The following is a 19046-nucleotide window of genomic DNA, read 5'->3' as shown; positions in this document are numbered from 1 at the left end:
AAAAAAAAAAAAGTAATGTGTTCATAAGAAATACAATTTAGAAAACAAAAAAGGTGTAAATATGGAAGTTTAAATCATCAACAGTTTTACTGCCCCCAAATAACACTAAATCTAGTATATATCCTTCCAACGTACACACACAGACACACTCATGCATGCTATTTTTTAAAAAATCAATGGCGCCTGGGTGGCTCAGTTGGTTAAGCAACTGCCTTCGGCTCAGGTCATGATCCTGGAGTCCCGGGATCGAGTCCCGCATCGGGCTCCCTGCTCAGCGAGGAGCCTGCTTCTCCCTCTGACCCTCCCCCCTTTCATGTACTCTCTCTCATTCTCGCTCTCTCAAATAAATAAATAAATCTTTAAAAAAAAAAATCAATGTTCTAGATCCTGGGTTGTTTTGTATATACCTGTCCACCTCTGTTTTTAGCATCTCATGTCATCCTTTTTTTTTTTTTTTAAAGATTTTATTTATTTATTTGAGACAGAGAGAATGAGAGACAGAGAGCACGAGAGGGAGGAGGGTCAGAGGGAGAAGCAGACTCCCCGCTGAGCAGGGAGCCCGATGCGGGACTCGATCCCAGGACTCCAGGATCATGACCTGAGCCGAAGGCAGTCGCTTAACTGACTGAGCCACCCAGGCGCCCCTCTCATGTCATCCTTGATAGTCCACCCAGGTGTTGGTAAAACCTTCTTTTCCACAGGATTTAATTTTTTTTCCTTAATTTTTTTTTTTAGATTTTATTTATTTGAGAGAGAGAGACAAAGAGAGTGAGAGAGAGAGCACAAGTGGGGAGGAGAGGGAGAAGCAGGCTCCCCACAGAGTAGGGAGCCCGATGCGGGACTCGATCCCAGGACCCTGGGATCATGACCCGAGCTGAAGGCCTAATGTTGGCCTAAGAGACCAGACAGGAATAGATGGGAGTATGACTTACTGATCTAACCTGCAAAGAAAGCAGACACTATTGTTTAGGACTGCTCTCAGTCAGTCGATACATGTTTTAACTTGTAGCCACAAGCCGCCCAAGGCCACCAGCCCCACCTCCCCACTGGCAGAGGGCCAGGGGCCCTGCACTATGTGCAGCAGGTTTATCGAAGTCAACAGAGACACTGGGCCTGTGAGGACAGCCTGAGTGAGCAACGAGTAAGCAGGGCACAGAGGAGGCCTCACATCTTCAGGGACACCTCTGAAGGTAGGAACCATCCACACACACAAGCCTACAGAACTTGGGCCAAGGCAGGCTTTGCTCAGCTCAGAAAGGCAATAAACCACAACAAACAAACAACCAGAATTACTTATTCCTGCATGACTCCTAAAGGCTTTGTAGCAGCCCAGCAGTGGGACAGGAAATGTCTGCTCCTCTTGCCACAGCAGGCCCAGCGTGGCCCACCCTGGCCCCCCGCCCCAGTCCTGCCCTGCACAGAAGCCACCCTTACCTGGCTGGTCCAGGCCCAGGTCATTCGTTAGGACTAAGACCCTTGTTCTACCATCCCAGTGGCTTTCTTGCCCTAAACCCTCTAAGCCTGAACCCTCGAGGTAAACCAAACATTCTCTTTAAATTCATCCCACTCAGGGCAGCAGTGCTGGTAAAGTGAGTCAGGCTCACAAGGGAGGCTTGGCCATAGTAGGGAAGCAGGTAACGATGGAGAGAAGAGTCCCAGTCCAACCATCACTGCGAGCCACATATAAAATCGTCAACAGGGTCTCAGGTCCCCATTCTGCTATTCTATGTGGCTCCCTTGGAACACATGGGGAGGAAGGACAATTAGTAAAACAGAGCTGGGGGGGGGGGTGGTCCAAGCATCCCTGCAGTACCAGATCCATGATTTCTTAAAAAAAAAAAAATAATAATAATAATAGACACAGCTACCCATGACCGATGCAGCGGTCCTTCATATCCCTTAGAAGGGATATGAAGTCCCAAGAAGGTCTATTACTGCCTCCATCACATAGCAGAGGAAACACAGGGTAAAGGGGGTGAGGGGTGCCAGCCTCTCGCCTGCGCCCCAGAACCCACCTCAGCCCTCTCAAGGACCAGCGCTCACAAGGGTCTCCTCTCTCCTGCCTTTTCAGTTTCTCCCCTCTACCTCTGCAGGATCATCTAATGACAACAGGACCTTGTTCTAGAATCTCCCTCTCAAACAAGCTCCCTTGACCTCAAGCCACCCTCTAGCTTGTGCCCCATTTCTCTCCTCCCCTTCAGAACACAATGAAAGAGACACATCCCCACTGTCTCGGTGTCCTTGCCTCTGTGCTCAACACCCATCCGGCTCCTCCCTGCACAAGTGGCCCTTGCCAAGGCCAGAGGTCACCTGCACGATGCCAAACAATTCCCCCAAACCTCAGCGTGTCATGAGACACTCTCAAGGACTTGAGACCTGCCCACCATGGCCTCCCCACATCCTTGCCCCCGCAGTGCCCCCCACCCCCTCCTGCATGTGACTTTAGCTCCTGCTCCTTTCATCCCTCCTGATAAAGTCAACTGCCTGCAAGAGCTGCTGACCCTCAAGAACAATGCCCTGCTCTCATTTCTGAAACTGGCTGGACTGGGGCTTCCCCCTTCCTGCTAAGTCTAGGGGAATTCTAACCAATACCTTCCTGCTAAAGCCCATAAAACATTCCACCCTCCTTCCCCAAGTCAGAATGCTCTCTGGAAGCCTTCTAGTGTTCAGCACTCTAGAATAAAGGCTATGTTAATGGTGCTGGCTGACTTTCTCCTGAGGCTCCTCGAGACTCCTTTGTAGTGTGTGCCTGACAGGAAGCCTTTGATGGCCAAGGCATCCATATCAAAGACATCAGCGCACCCAGCTATATGACACAGCTGCTGGCAAACCAACCCAAGAGCCAGGTCACTGCACCCCCAGAGCTCCCCCTTTAGCAAATCCTAGGTAATCCAGATCACTGACTGCCTGAGTGACCCCGCTTCTCCCTTCCCTCATCCTCATTCTTGCTCTTAGGTTTTAAATCATCTGATAAACAGTGAACCCATGAAACCCTAGTTATCTCACCCCAGGAAAGGCCGAGCCCCATGTCCTCGCCCCCTCCCTATCTCCACCTGAGACTGCACTGTGTGGCCGTGTGGCCCTGAGGTGTGCCGTGTCCCCTCCGGGACCTGTAAGAAAGCTTGTTCTTCAAAGTTTTCTGATGGTTTTTGCTGAGGCGCTTCCTGTGATAGTAAGAACCACAAGGGCTGGTCCAGCCTCAACTGTGCTTCCAGCTGGGGAACTGGCTGGGGGTTCATCACAAGTAGTACAGGCCCACAGGCTTCCCTGGGCTTTACAGCATCACGGTGGAAAGGCCAGATGGACGTCACAGCCTTCTCCTCCCGGCTCTGGGCTGCCAGATGCAGCAGATCAAATGGGACACACTTACGCTGAAAAGTGATTCACTGTTTATCTGAAATTCTCTGTCTTTCCTGGTGGCCCTTCCCAGGTTTCCATGTGCGCCTCACTTGGTCCTACTCCACTGGTGTCCTGCTGTGGCTTCTTCCCCCGACCTCCAGCGCTGACACGCCAGACTCTCCTCACCTCTCTTCTGTCCACAGCCTGTGTCCGGACCTCCTCCAGGCCCGTGCTTGAAGTAACAATGATGTGCTGCGCTGCCCCCCCCCCCCGGAAAGAGTTCTCCAGCTCAGCCGGGATCCACACACAGAGTCAACCTCCTACTCAGTGGTCTGAGAAGCGTCTCAGGCACCCTAGGTCTAACGCAGAGCTCTCGATGTCTCGGAATCGACTCTCAATCTCATCCTTCCCATGAAAGGCACCCCAGCCACCCAACCAGTCAACACAGGAGGCCTGGGTATAACAGAAAGAGCTGGGGGTTCAGGAGGCATGGATATAATCCTTTGGACTTTATACACATCTATACTGTTCAGACTTCTTCCCAACGGATGTGCACTATTAGGAAAAAAAAACCTTTCTTTTTTAGAGCAGTCTTAGGTTCATAGAAAAATTGAGAGGAAGGTACAGAGAGTTCCCCCAACATCCTGCACGAGAGGAGCATGTTACACTGAACCTACACTGACACATCATAATCACCCCGAGTCCAGTTCGCTCCTGCATTGTACACTCAGTGGGTTTGGACAAATGTTTAATGACATGTGTCCACCATAATGATATCATACAGAGTAGTTTCACTGCCCTAAAAATCCTCTGTGCTCCACCTATTCATCCCTCTCGCCCCCTCAGTGCATGAATGATTCATCATCCATTCAACAAATAACATTTTGTTCCTTCCTTTTATGCTAGGGATTTTCTAGGCACCAAGAACACGTGAAAAGCAAGACAGATAAAGGTCCTGCTCTCAGGAAATTTGTATTCTAGAGGCAGAGACAGAAATAAACAAGAGAACAAATAAATGAACAAGAGAAATTTAATACAGTGAACTGACAGGGGCATTGCCGGGAAAGTGTAGGGTAGGATACAGATGGAGGATCAAGGAAGGCCCTAGAAGAGAGGGTGACATTTTACTTAGCTCTAATTCATTAAAAAAAAAAAAATACCAACTGCACAGGGGCGCCTGGTTGGCTCAGTCAGAAAACCATGTGACTCTTGTGAGTTCAAGCTATGTTGGGTGTAGCAATTACTAAAAAATAAATAATAAAACTTTTTTTTTTAAATGCCAGCTGTGCAAAGGTCTAGGGAAAGAGCCCTGCAAGCAGAGACAGCAGCAAGTATAAAGGCACTGGGGTAGGGCAAACTTGGTGCTTCCAAGGAAGAAACTGCAAAGAGGCCGACAAGTCTGCGGTACCTGGATGCAAGAGGATGGCAGGGCAGCTGGTCCTGTAGGACCTTAAAGGCAGAGCAAGGAGTTCATGTTTCTTCCACAGACTGATTTTCTGTTTTCAAAAGACAACTCTGTTGCTTCCCCCACTAAAAGGAATCAGGGCCCATGAGTGACCCCAGATGACCCCATGAAGCCAAAGTTACACCCCAGCAATGTACAAAACATTGAGAAAGGACAAATCACTGTTGGCTTTAAGTCCCTCGGTTTTCCCGTGCTTTGTTATGCATCAAAGCTGACAATGTTCGGGCTCTGTGACTTCAGTTACAGTTCACCTGCCCTCCTCTGAGGTGAGAGAGTTGAGGGCTGAGTTGAGGACTTCCAGTGTGGGAGACAAATCTTAGCAGCCATGGTGTACTGCAAGGATAGCTGGGTACATGGCATCAAAATGCTCAAAGTCAATGTGAACACCAACCTTTAAAAAGGATGTACTTTCTGGCTCTGACACTTCTAAAAGTAGTCCAAAGCAACAGGACTTTCCCTTAGTCTGGGGGGGGTACCCCCACGCACATCTGACACTCAGATATTCACCTCTAATACTCAGAACCAGGACTCTTAGAGGACAATGAATCCCATAACTTGAGGCAGGAGAAAAATCAAGATGGCTCTGGAACATTCTGTTGTTGCTAGAAAATAAGATGCTTTCAGAAGTTGTCTGAGGAGGGACTAAAATGACAAAGGAACAAAATGTAAACAGACTACCACTGTCAATCAGTGATAGCTTCAGCATCTAATAATAATAATAAACACAGTATAATTACCACTTCACAAGCTGAACCCGCAAAGGGCCACAAGTTCTTTAGGACATCAAAACAGAAAAGTTAAATTAATACAAAATGTATAAAACCCATAAAGAATAAAATAAAACTGCAGGCAAAAAAAGTCAACAAAGGATGAAATACAGCCTATTAGAGAATCCTTCCTTTGTTGCTTTTAATAAACTGGGCCCTTTGTCAATTTGATCACCACTGCATCACTTCATGAAGAGAAGACACATCTGTGACCCATGCATGTGAGCAGGAAGGAGTGGACAAGGCAGACAGTGCTGGGAAGAGCAGGAAAAATCACCCAGCACCTGTGGTCACAAGATAACCAGGCAGCAGGAAAGTGCGCCAGCTGAAGGGCACAGATATCCAGACAAGATAACCAATTTAAAAGAGGCCCAAAAAATGTTTACAAAAACTAGATAATTAGAGAAACACGAACCTTGAAGATTTGTTCTTTCCTCCCAAAAGGAGTAAAACCCTCTGGATGACCCACTCATTGTGGTGAGATTCAGGTAGAACACAAATGAGTTTCCAAATATGCCAAGAAACCAGGTTGGCATCAGGAGGCAAGTGCCAGCAGCCAAGCTAAACTGAAGGGTTCCCCAACTGCTGAGAAAGAGGCCACATCTCAAGGTGCAAGGCAGAGCTAGGGGGATCCCAGGGAACAGCTCCAAGAGAAACTTGTGTGAGGAAAGCACACTGAGGAAATGTCCTCTAAAATCATCTAAAATGGGTCAGAGGCCCAGTGTGGTCAGCACCCAGCAGGCATTCCCACCTGCTCTGTGTCCCTTACGGTGTGGGGACACCGTGACCCACGAGCAGGGACCTCGCATCCCCATGGATGGTGGCCAGAGGCACTCCGTTTCCTGGAGAACGTGGGAGTGTTTCAGAAGGAGAATGGGTTCCAGTGTCATTTGGATCAACAGAAATGAGCACAGATGAATGAACACGCCAGGTCCTGGGGCCTGCTGGTAAGGGAGGCTCCTGTCGGGAGAGTGGCTGTGGACACAGTAAACCCTGTCCTGTAGCCCACAGAGAGGGGCAAGGCTGGGGGGAGATGGCACGGACTCAGGGCAGCGGTGCCCACCCAGCCTTTCCCCCAGAGGACACGAGATGGAGGGAGTGCTCCAGGACAGCCCCCCACAACAAAGAACTACCCAGCCAAGGCGTCAGAGTGTGGAGTGAGAGTCCTGCAGGGCCAGAGTGCTGGGATCCCCTTCCTCTGGCGCAGGCTATGAGAGGGGCTGGGCAGGGGGACCAGGGCCCAGATGAACACTGGCTGCCAGTCACATGAGTCTGTAAGGTCACTGATCATCCAGACGCCTCCCAGTGAGTCAGGGAGAAGCTGGCCTTGAATCCAAGACCTTTTGGGAATCCCAGTGCACATCAGGTCTGAGACCTGGTTGCTAGCACCTCATACAAACTAGTGCTCACCCCAAGGCAGGAGGAATGGCCATTCCTAACCACTCACTGGGTAGCCGAAATGCTGGAACCACTCGGCTCCACTCAGCTGCCCACTACCTGGCTGTGCGTCAAAGTGCCTCTGGGCTTCACAGAGGATGGGGTTCAGTGTGAGCACCCTGGAGCCTGCCCAAAGGGTCTGAATCCCAGCTCTTCCCCTTCCTAGATGCGGGTCCTAGGAAAAGTTCAATTTCTGTGCTTCCAGTGCCTCATCTGTTAAATGGGGACAATAGCACTGACTTCAGAGTTGTGAAGATTTGATAACGCATTTATGTCACAAGACACCGGGACAGTCCCCACCCCTAGTTCAAACCCCTCCAAGTTCTAATGTTTTAGACCAGTGGTTCTTAAACTATAGCTGCATCAGAATCACCTGGAGTACCCACATGGGTAGTTTCTGATCAGTAGGTGTGGTAGAGGAAGCCAGTTAAGCCCAAACACTGGATGTGTGGGGGAGGAGGGAGCCTCAGAGATACCTGAGGAACAAGACTTGCCCACCCCTCAAGGTCTGGATTCCCCACCTCCCACCCGCAAGGGCACTGCACCAACCCTGGTTTGTCTCTCTCCACCCCAGGTCCCTCATCCAGAGCTGCCCCTGCCCTGGGTCCCAACCTGGCTACCTCCCCAGGCGCCACCTCCGCCCTAGGTGCCCCTGGAACCACTTTTCCTTCCCTTCCCCCGTTTTACCTTACATTCGCGTATCTCCTGGCCCGGGCCTCCCATCCGACACCCCGGCTCTCGGTTTACCTCGTCTTCCGCGTTCCCCAAGCCCTGGGCTTCCCAGGTGTGCCCCACCCAGCCCCGAGATACCTTCGAACAGCCCTGGGTTTACTCCTTCTTCTACGCATCCCCCGCCCTGGTCCCACCCCGGCGCTTCCCCTGAGCCGGGCCTCTCCAGTGTGACACCCCCACACATCTAGACCCTCCCTCGGAACGCCCTCCTTGGAACCCCACCCCCGGTTTACCCCAGACTTCGCGCACCTCCGCCCCAGCCCGCGTGGGGCGCAGGGCCGCGCTTACCGGATACCCTCCCGGGCGGCGGCGCACAACAGACAGGCAGGAGGTGGGCGGGCCGTGGGTAAGGCTCGCGGAGGAAACGGGGAAGTCAGGCTCCTCTAGCCACCCCTCCCGGCCGCGGCGGGACCCGGAGACTGCGCGCGGGGGCGGGGCCGGGGCCGAGGGCCGGCCCTGGAGGCGGGCCGGAGGCGGGGAGGGGCGGCCCCAGACTGACCAGCGCGTTGCCCTGCCCAGCGCGCGCGGGAAGGCGGGGCGGCGCAGACCCCGCCCTCGGGGCCGGGGAGCGTCGAGTTCGTGATGAGGACTCTTGGGCCCAGAAGTCCTCTCCAGGCCGGGTTCAACCAGGCTATGACTGTGTAAACCGAGCGTTGCCTGAGCGCGCCAAGTTCCCCTCCTCCTGTGTTGTAGTGAATCATCTGAGGCCTGGTTTACAAAGGAAACCGAATCTCGGGCTCTAAAACCTCCAGGGAGGAGAGGGGACTTGAGGATCCCGTCTTTAAAGGGGGTGTGAAGACGGGCCATTCCTAAGGCACAGATGCTTCGCTGGCAGCCAGTGCTCCGTCAAGTCTCCAGGAATAGCGTTTTGTTCTTGTGGTTAACTTCTTAATTGTAGAAATGTGCACACATGCAAAAGTAGAACAGTGGAATTGTCCCACACATCCATAGACCAGGTTCCATCATGGTCTGCACCTTGCCTTTCCCCGCCCCCCCCATCTATATCCGTTCCCCCCACACACATCTGGTTTTTTTTTTTTTTTCCTGGAGCAATTTTAAAGCATTCCAGCAGACATATTTCACCTTTAAATACTTGAGTATCTTATCTAATCTATAAATGTTTGTTTTTTCAAGCATTCCCATAATACCAGTAACACACCTAACAAAGTTAGCAATACCCAGTCTGGTTCTGTTTTCCCTGATTGACTCAAAAATGTCTTGACTGTGGGCCTCTTCTAACCAAGATCTAAAGAGGGATGAGAGATTTTGGAGGGAGAGAGCCTCAGGCAAAGTTCAACATGAGTCCAACCAGAAGAAAGTCCAAAACAGCGGTGGAAATGCAAGGGCAAGTGAAAGCTAGATATTTAACAAGATTTAGTACTAGATGATATTATTTCAGTAAAAGACAACTCTGCATATTAAAGACAAAAATATTTACAAGTTCACAGATACCCACATGCACACCCTGTTTTTCAGCAAATGTGCAGTCTTCCACATTTGCGTACTGCCTGCACACCTCCTTGTGCACCTAGGCTTCAGGGGACTAACCATCTTCTGGCACCTCCTGCCCTCCTGACAGAAAGAGGGGTTATGTCCACTGGTAGCCAGTAATCCTGCCCTAAACTTTCTAGACCATGCTCCAACTCCCCAGGACCTGGGAATTCTGAATGACCCTAAGCCCACTTCTAGGATGTATACCTGGATCAGTGTCCCAGAGAATGAACAGGTGGGGGGGGGGCATGCCCTGTATCTTTACACAGGAGCCCAAGAATTCTACATTTGAACCCGGCCTCCCAAGTTGCTATGGAGGTACATTTGTCAAGGCCAGAAAATAGAATGAACTCTATTTTACAGCCATGTTTGTTGTTTTTGTTTTAAGATTTTATTTATTTATTTGAAAGAGAGAAAGCGAGCACGCACAGAGGGAGAGGGAGAGGGAGCTGACTCCCCAGTGAGCAGAGTCTGATGTGGGGCTCGATCCCAGGACCCTGAGATCATGACCCGAGGCCAAGGCAGACGCTTAACTAACTGACGGAGCCACCCAGGCACCCCAGCCATGTTTTATTTGCATATGTACTTAAACATATGGTTTGTGGACCCCCACTTGTAATCTTGCCGTGGGTTCTGTAATTTTTTAGGTGGGCTTATCTTGTTTCAATATGGGTACAAGAAACATTTTATTTCCTACTTAAATCCACTGCAAGAAGAATAAACCAACAAAAGTGTAATGATAAATGTCAACTAATAGTTGACCTCTAGTAAAGAAACCATGGGGAGAATATAGTACTCTTGTGAAGGGGGCAGCCCCAGCTAAGCTCCAAAGGACAATCGCCATGCTAAGAAACAGAACCCATTCCTAAGGGCCTTGGTAAGTGGCAGGTGGTGTGCACTAGGTCCTGGCTCATGCCCCATTCTCTTCCCCTCACTTACAGCATTTGTAAGTGCCCACCCAGAATGCGGCCTTGGGAGTCCACAGGCCTGTCTGAATTTTAAGCAGTGAGTAGCTTTTGCAAAGAGCTACTATGCCAAACTGTAGTCTTGGGATGGAAATTTAAGATATATAGACCTCACCATTTACAAAATGACATTTGTAAATGATAAAGTTTTATACAGTGTTAGGGGATATTATGGACTAAATTATGTCTTCCCCCCCCCAACAAATTTGTATATTAAAGCCCTAATCCCCAGTGTGACTGTACTTGGAGATAGGGCCTATAGGGATGCAATAAAGGTTAAATGAGGGCTTATGGGTGGGACCCTGAGCAGATAGGACTCGTGTCCAAACAACTGGGGGAAGAGACTCAAGAGCGCCCCACCCTGTGTGTGTGTCTGTCTTTCATCTCTCATCTCCCTCTCTCTCTCTGTATCTGTCTTTCATCTCGCATCTCTTTTTTCCTCTCTCTCTGTCTTTCATCTCTCATCTCTCTCTTTCTCTCTCTCTCTTCCTATCTCTCCCATGCCCACAGAGAAGAGGCCATGTGAAGACCCAGCAAGACTGTGGCCATCTACAACCCAGGAAGAGAAGTCTCACCAGAAACCAATCCTGTTGGCATCTTTAGCTTGGATTTCAAGCCCCAGACCTCTGAGAAATAAATTTCTGTTTTTCATGCCACCTGGTCTGTAGTACTTTGTTGTGGAAGCCCGAGCTGAGTTTAGGAAAGATATGAACCTCAGTTTTCTTATCTGCAAAGTGGTATTAATATTAGTGCCTACCTCAAAGGGTTGAGGTTGACAGGAAGCCATCCATGTAAAGCCCTCAGCCCTCAGATAGTGAGGGCTCAACCCATGTTTCCTGCTACTGTGTTTATTGTTACTATTGAAGTTCTGACAGGACAAATCCCAAGCAGGGGGCTGATTCCAGGCATGTGGATGGATCACTGAAGGAGGTTTGGGGCACAAGTTGGGCTTTACCCTACCCACAGCTTTCCTCATGTCTGTCCCAGCTTCCTGCTGTCATTCTGCCACTACAGCATCCATCCTTCGTTCCCAGCCAGTCCTTGTCTTCCCCAAATGGCCTTCATCTTGGTGGCAGCAGCCCCATTTCAAGGTCTGCCCAGCCCCCCACAGTCTCAGAGGCCCATGTGATGGGCTGGCCAAGCCCTGACTGCCCCTCTGCCCAGAGTGGAGGGGTGTGGCCCTGCCCCACAGACTGACCCCACAAAATGACTTTGGAGTGTAGGGCCCTCACCCTCTTCTCACAACAAGCCCACCTGCCCTGTGCTGCCACTTGGCCTCCCCTTCAGAGACCACACCTTGCAGCGGGGTCGGCCTCCTGCCCAGTCCTGTCCCTGTAGAGGCTGCCCTCTGCGATGGCTCCCTTAGCCTCTGCTCAGGCTTGTCCTCCCCTGGGAAATTCAAGTACATGCCCCTCAACCTCTTTTCTCCCAACCCCCCAACACCGCTTAACTATGTCGTTGTGCTATATCAGGTTGGATATTTTTGCTTCTTAGACTGTGAATTCCCCAAGGGAGGAGGCTCTGTTCATCTCTGAACATATCCGCTAGTACCTATTAGATGCTTGCTTTAAATTGCCCCCTCTCAGCCCCCAGAAGTGACCTTGAGATGAGGATTCAAGTACAAATAGTTTATCTGGGAGATGGTCCCAGAAAACATTGGTAGGAGAAGAGGGGGAGGTGAGGCAGGGAATGGAGGGCAGCCAAGAAAATTTCATTACCAAGCAAGTTACCACTGCGGGCATCTGGAGCTCAGTCCTGCCTGGACCTCTGGGAACCTCAGACATATCTTGAAGGGTGTGCAAATCCTAACTCCCCCCAATCTTTACGTGAGGGCTACTTCCAGGGCACAATAGTGTGCTGGCCCTTCAGGCCTGATGAACTGTCAGACAAGGTGGGCCAAGTGGCGCCCACAGGCAGAGAAAGCCTTCCTGGGCACTACTGCTGGCCTACATTAAGAAGTCAGGCAGGTGTGTCTGGGACTGGAGGGGGAATCTGAGAGGGCCAGAAGCAGGGACATCTGCAGCACTGGAAAGACATTTGCTGATTGCAGGATGAATGAAAAGTTGCAGTGCTGGAGAGCAGAAGTCTGATTCTTAGCCACTTACTCTGGGTGCAGATTGCTGTCTGCACATCAGTGCTAACCCTCAGAGCAAACCAGGGAGGGGAATGTCACCTGCCTTCTTTATGGATGAGCAAACTGAGCTCCCGGAGAGTTACTCCACTTGCTCAAGGTCACAGCCCTGAGTGAGAGAGCTGGGATTCAAACTCTGTTCCAAAGGAATTTAAAGATGCCCTTCCATTCCATCAACCAGACTGCCTCTCTCAAACAAGTGAACAAGTGAATGAATGCATGAACAAATGAGTGCTTTATAAGGGAGATGCTCTGATTCACCTAGTGTCCCGGTTCAAAGATGACTGCTCCATGAATTAGCTGCTCTTTGATATTAAATTTATGATGTCATATTTACACAGGAAACAGTAAAATTCCAAGGAAAGACATTTGGTCTGTGATGATGATGAAGATATTTCAAGATCACTCAGGGCCTGCCCCTCTCTGTTCCCTACTTGGCATGCTGAATAATCCGGGGCTGGTGTGGTGCCCACAACCCCAGCAGGTCCACCCACACCCAAAGGCCATTCCTGTGCTTCACTCACATGGGGAGAAGTGGGCCATTGCTATTGTTCGTCCTGCCAAATCAGTGACCCCATCCCAGAGCTCAGCAGGGAACTGATAGAGACTCAGTGACAGCAGGAAGAACCACATGGGACTCGAGGTGGGACAAGAATGCAGCAGTTCCCTCTGCACTGGGCCTAGACCACCGCCCTTGCACCAAAAGCTGCCAGGAAGGAAGACAGCGCCGCTACTTGGACCCCTCCTGCAATTTGCAAAAGCATAACCATGAACAAAACTGTTCATGCTGTAATGGAAATAGTACCTTGCACTTCACTGGGACTTTCCAACACATGTTCACATCCATGATGTCACAGAATCATTGTGACAGACCTGGGGGGCAGGCAGAACTTTCCAGTGAGGAAACTGAGGCTTGCCCACCAAGGTTTGTCTGGCAGTGCTGGCATTACAATGCAAGGGATGATCATGCCTCTGTTAGAAAACCTCCCCACAGCAGACCTAGGAGTCTTCTCCACCCCCCAAATTACTTAACATCTGGGGACAGACTTCTTGTCTTTGTTAAGATTCATGCAGGGGGACTTACAGCACCCGGGTAGGGGCATGGACTCAGGGTTGGCCTCAGTGAAGCTGCTGATTCAACCTCCAGGTCGAAATGTCGGGAGCAACTAGGCCCACATCCAGGATCTTGCCAGCCTGGGGATGGAGGATGGAATAGCCCCACAAAGGAGGATAGCACATTCAGAAGCTGCCACCTCAGGGCTTACAGGACCCTTAGAAACAACACCCAGGACCCTTAGAAACAACACCCAGGCTGCTGGGAAGACACCTCAAGGCCCCAGACCTCAGAAGGAGGGCCTAAGGTCACTGAGCTGGTTACTAAAAATAGTCCCACAAATTCTGCTGACTTCACTTTGAAAAGCAGCTGGCAAAGGGGTCAGCCACTCACCAGACATGAGAGCCTGAGGAAAGCCTACCTCCTTGCCTATAAGATGCAGACCATTTCCTCCCAAAGGCCCAAGAGGCCTGGGCCCCTTCCATGCCTGGAGGATAACAGTATATTAAAAAAATGAAGGAATGTCAAAACGGGCTTAAAAAACTTGTGCTGCATTTTTCTTATTATCATGTTCAATAGACCAACATCATTAGTTTTTGAGGTAGTGTTCAACAATTCATTAGTTGCATATAACACCCAGTGCTCATCACCACACCATTCCCCCACTCCCCTCCCTTCTGTAACCCTCAGTTTGTTTCCCAGAGTCCAGAGTTTCTCATGGTTTGCCTCCCTCTCTGATTTCTTGCTATTCAGTATTCCCAGCCTTCCCCTGTGGTCCTTTGTGCTATTCCTTATATTCCACATATGAGTGAAAGCATATGATAATTGTCTTTCTCTTCATGACTATTTTCACTTAGCATAATCCCCTCCAGTTCCAACCATGTTGATGCAAATGGTGGGTATTCATCTTTTCTGATGATTGAGTAATATTCCATTGTATATAGGAACCACATCTTCTTTAACCATTCGTATATTGAAGGATATCTCCACTCCTTCCACAGTTTGGTTATTGTGGACATCGCTGCTATGAACTTTGGAGTACATATGCCCCTTCTTTTCACAACATCTGTATCTTTGGGGCAAATACCCAGTAGTGCAATTGCTGGGCCATAGGGTACTCTATTTTTAATTTTTTGAGGAACCTCCACACTGTTTCCCAGAGTGACTGTACCATCTTGCATACTCACCCAAAGTGTAGGAGGGTTCCCCTTTCTCCACATCCTCACCAACATTTGTTGTTCCCTGTCTTGTTAATTTTAGCCATTCTAACTGGGGTAAGTTGGTTATCTCATTGTGGTTTTTTTTTTTAGTAGGCATTTTTTTATGTTATGATAATCACCATATATTACATCATTAGTTTTTGATGTAGTGTTCCATTATTCATTGTTTGCGATTAACACCCAGTGCTCCATTCACTACGTGCCCTCTTTAATACCCATCACCAGACTAATCCATCCCACCACCCCCCTCCCCTCTAGAACCCTCAGTTTGTTTCTCAGAGTCCATAGTCTCTCATGGTTCATTTCCCCCTCCAATTTCCTCCCATTCATTTTTCCCTTCCTTCTATTGCCTTCTTCTTCTTTTTTTTTTAACGTACAATGTATGATTTGTTTCAGAGGTACAAGTCTGTGACTCAACAGTCTTACACAATTCACAGCACTCACCATAGTACATACCCTCCCCAATGTCTATCACCCAGCCACCCTACCCTCCCATCACCCACCACTCCAGCAACCCTGAGTTTGTTTCCTGAGATTAAGAATTCCTCCTATCAGTGAAGTCATATGATACATGTCTTTCTCTGATTGACTTATTTCGCCCAGCATAATACCCTCCAGTTACATCCACGTCATTGCAAATGGCAAGATTTCATTCCATTTGATGGCTGCATAATATTCCATTGTGTATAGATACCACATCTTCTTTATCCATTCATCAGTCGATGGACATCTTGGCTCTTTCTATAGTTTGGATATTGTGGACATTGCTGCTATAAACATCGGGGTGCACGTACCCCTTTGGATCCCTACATTTGTATCTTTTGGGTAAATACCCAGTAGTGCAATTGCTGAGTCAAAGGTAGCTCTATTTTCAACTTTTTGAGGAACCTCCATACTGTTTTCCAGAGTGGCTGCACCAGCTTGCATTCCCACCAACAGTGTAGGAGGGTTCCCCTTTCTCCACATCCCCACCAACATCTGTCGTTTCCTGACTTGTTAATTTTAGCCATTCTGACTGGTGTGAGGTGGTATCTCACTGAGGTTTTGATTTGCATTTCCCTGATGCCAAGCGATGTTGAGCACTTTTTCATGTGTCTGTTGGCCATTTGGATGTCTTCTTTGGAGAAGTGTCTGTTCATGTCTTCTGCCCATTTCTTGATTGGATTCTTTGTTCTTTGGGTGTTGAGTTTGATAAGTTCTTCATAGATTTTGGATACTAGCCCTTTATCTGATGTGTCACTTGCAAATATCTTCTCCCATTCTGTCAGTTGTCTTTTGGTTTGGTTGACTGTTTCCTTTGCTTTGCAAAAGCTTTTTATCTTGATGAAGTCCCAGTAGTTCATTTTTGCCCTTGCTTCCCTTGCCTTTGGCGATGTTTCTAGGAAGAAGTTGCTGTGGCTGAGGTCGAAGAGGTTGCTGCCTGTGTTCTCCTTTAGGATTTTGATGGACTCCTGTCTCACATTGAGGTCTTTCAACCATTTGGAGTCTATTTTTGTGTGTGATGTAAGGAAATGGTCCAGTTTCATTCTTCTACATGTGGCTGTCCAATTTTTCCAACACCATTTATTGAAGAGACTCTCTTTTTTCCACTGGACATTTGTTCCTGCTTTGTCAAAGATTAGTTGACCATAGAGTTGAGGGTCCATTTCTGGGCTCTCTATTCTGTTCCATTGATCTATGTGTCTGTTTTTGTGCCAGTACCATACTGTCTTGATGATGACAGCTTTGTAACAGAGCTGGAAGTCCGGAATTGTGATGCCACCAGCTTTGCTTTTCTTTTTCAACATTCCTCTGGCTATGCGGGGTCTTTTCTGGTTCCATACAAATTTTAGGATTATTTGTTCCATTTCATTGAAAAAAGTGGATGGTATTTTGATAGGGAATGCATTGAATGTGTAGATTGCTCTAGGTAGCATTGACATCTTCACAATATTAGTTTTTCCAATCTATGAGCATGGAACATTTCTCCATTTGTTTTTGTCTTCCTCAATTTCTTTCATGAGTATTTTATGGTTTTCTGAGAACAGATTTTTGCCTCTTTGGCTAGATTTATTCCTAGGTATCTTATAGTTTTGGGTGCAATTGTAAATGGGATTGACTTCTTAATTTCTCTTTCTTCTGTCTTGTTGTTGGTGTATAAGAATGCCACTGATTTCTGTGCATTGATTTTATATCCTGCCACTTTACTGAATTCCTGTATGAGTTCTAGCAGTTTTGGGGTGGAGTCTTTTGGATTTTCCACATAAAGTGTCATATCATCTGCAAAGAGTGAGAGTTTGGCTTTTTCTTTGCCGATTTGGATGCCTTTTATTTCTTTTTGTTGTCTGACTGCTGTGGCTAGGACTTCTAATACTATGTTGAATAGCAGTGGTGATAGTGGACATCCCTGCCGCGTTCCTGAGCTTAGGGGGAAAGCTCTCAGTTTTTCCCCATTGAGAATGATATTCGCTGTAGGTTTTTCATAGATGGCTTTTATGATATTGAGGTATGTACCCTCTATCCCTACACTCTGAAGAGTTTTGATCAAGAAAGGATGCTGTACTTTGTCAAATGCTTTTTCTGCATCTATAGAGAGGATCATATGGTTCTTGTTCTTTCTTTTATTAATGTATTGTGTCACACTGATTTGCAGTTGCTGAACCAACCTTGCAGCGCAGGGATAAATCCCACTTGGTCGTGGTGAATAATCCTTTTAATGTACTGTTGGATCCTATTGGCTAGTATTTTGGTGAGAATTTTTGCATCCATGTTCATCAAGATATTGGTCTGTAATTCTCCTTTTTGATGGGGTCTTTGTCTGGTTTGGGGATCAAGGTAATGGTGGCATCATAAAACGAGTTTGGAAGTTTTCCCTTCAATTCTATTTTTTGGAACAGTTTCAGAAGAATAGGTATTAAGTCTTCTTTAAATGTTTGGTAGAATTCCCCTGGGAAGTCATCTGGCCCTGGACTTTTGTTTGTTGGGAGATTTTTGATTACTGCTTCAATTTCCTTTGTGGTTATAGGTCTGTTCAGGTTTTCTATTTCTTCCTGGTTCAGTTTTGGTAGGTGATGCATCTCTAGGAATGCATCCATTTCTTCCAGATTATCGAATTTGCTGGCATAGAGTTGCTCATAATATGTTCTTATAATTGTTTGTATTTCTTTGGTGTTGGTTGTGATCTCTCCTCTTTCATTCATGATTTCATTTATTTGGGTCCCTTCTCTTTTCTTTTTGATAAGTCTGGCCAGGGGTTTACCAATCTTGTTAATTCTTTCAAAGAACCAGCTCCTAGTTTTGTTGACCTGTTCTACTGTTCTTTTGGTTTCTATTTCATTGATTTCTGCTCTGATCTTTATTATTTCTCTTCTCCTGCTGGGTTTAGGCTTCATTTGCTGTTCTTTCTCCAGCTGCTTTAGATGTAGGGTTAGGTTGTCTATTTGAGACCTTTCTTGTTTCTTGAGAAAGGCTTGTATTGCTATATACTTTCCTCTTAGGACCGCCTTTGCTGCATCCCAAAGATTTTGAACAGTTGTGTTTTCATTTTCATTGGTTTCCATGTATTTTTTTATTTCTTCTTTAATTTCCTGGTTGAATCATTCATTCTTTAGTAGGATGCCCTTTAGCCTCCATGTATTTGAGTTCTTTCCGACTTTCCTCTTGTGATCAATTTCTAGTTTCAAAGCATTGTGGTACGAAAATAAGCAGGGAATGATCCCAATCTTTTGGTACAGGTTGAGACCTGATTTGTGACCTAGGATGTGATCTATTCTGGAGAATGTTCCATGGGCACTAGAGAAGAATGTATATTCCGTTGCTTTGAGATGGAATGTTCTGAATATGTCTGTGAAGTCCATTTGTTCCAGCGTGTCATTTAAAGTCTTTATTTCCTTGTTGATCTTTTGCTTAGACGATCTGTCCATTTCAGTGAGGGGGGTGTTAAAGTCCCCCACTATTACTGTATTGTTGCTGATATGTTTCTTTTCTTTTGTTATTAATTTGCTTACATAATGGCTGCTTCCATGTTAGGAGCATAGTTATTTACAATTGTTAGATCTTCTTGTGGGATAGACCCTTTAAGTATGATGTAGTGTCCTTCCTCATGTCTTATTACCGTCTTTGGTTTAAAATCTAATTTGTCTGATATAAGGATTGCCACCCCAGCTTTCTTCTGGTGTCCATTAGCATGGTAAATGGTTTTCCACCCCCTCACTTTAAACCTAGAGGTGACTTTGGGTCTAACATGAGTCTCTTGCAGACAGCATATCAATGGATCTTGTTTTTTTTTTTTTAAGTTTTTTTTTTTTAAAGATTTTTATTTATTTTACAGAGACACAGCGAGAGAGGGAACACAAACAGGGGTAGTGGGAGAGGGAGAGAAGCAGGCTTCCTGCCAAGCAGTGAGCTGGACGTGGGGCTCGATCCCAGGACCCTGGGATCATGACCTGAGCCGAAGGCAGATGCTC

Source organism: Neomonachus schauinslandi, chromosome 1, assembly GCF_002201575.2.
Source record: "Neomonachus schauinslandi chromosome 1, ASM220157v2, whole genome shotgun sequence".
NCBI classification, from domain to species: domain Eukaryota; kingdom Metazoa; phylum Chordata; class Mammalia; order Carnivora; family Phocidae; genus Neomonachus; species Neomonachus schauinslandi.
The sequence above is the reverse complement of the archived record's forward strand: the minus strand, read 5'-3'. Positions refer to the sequence as shown.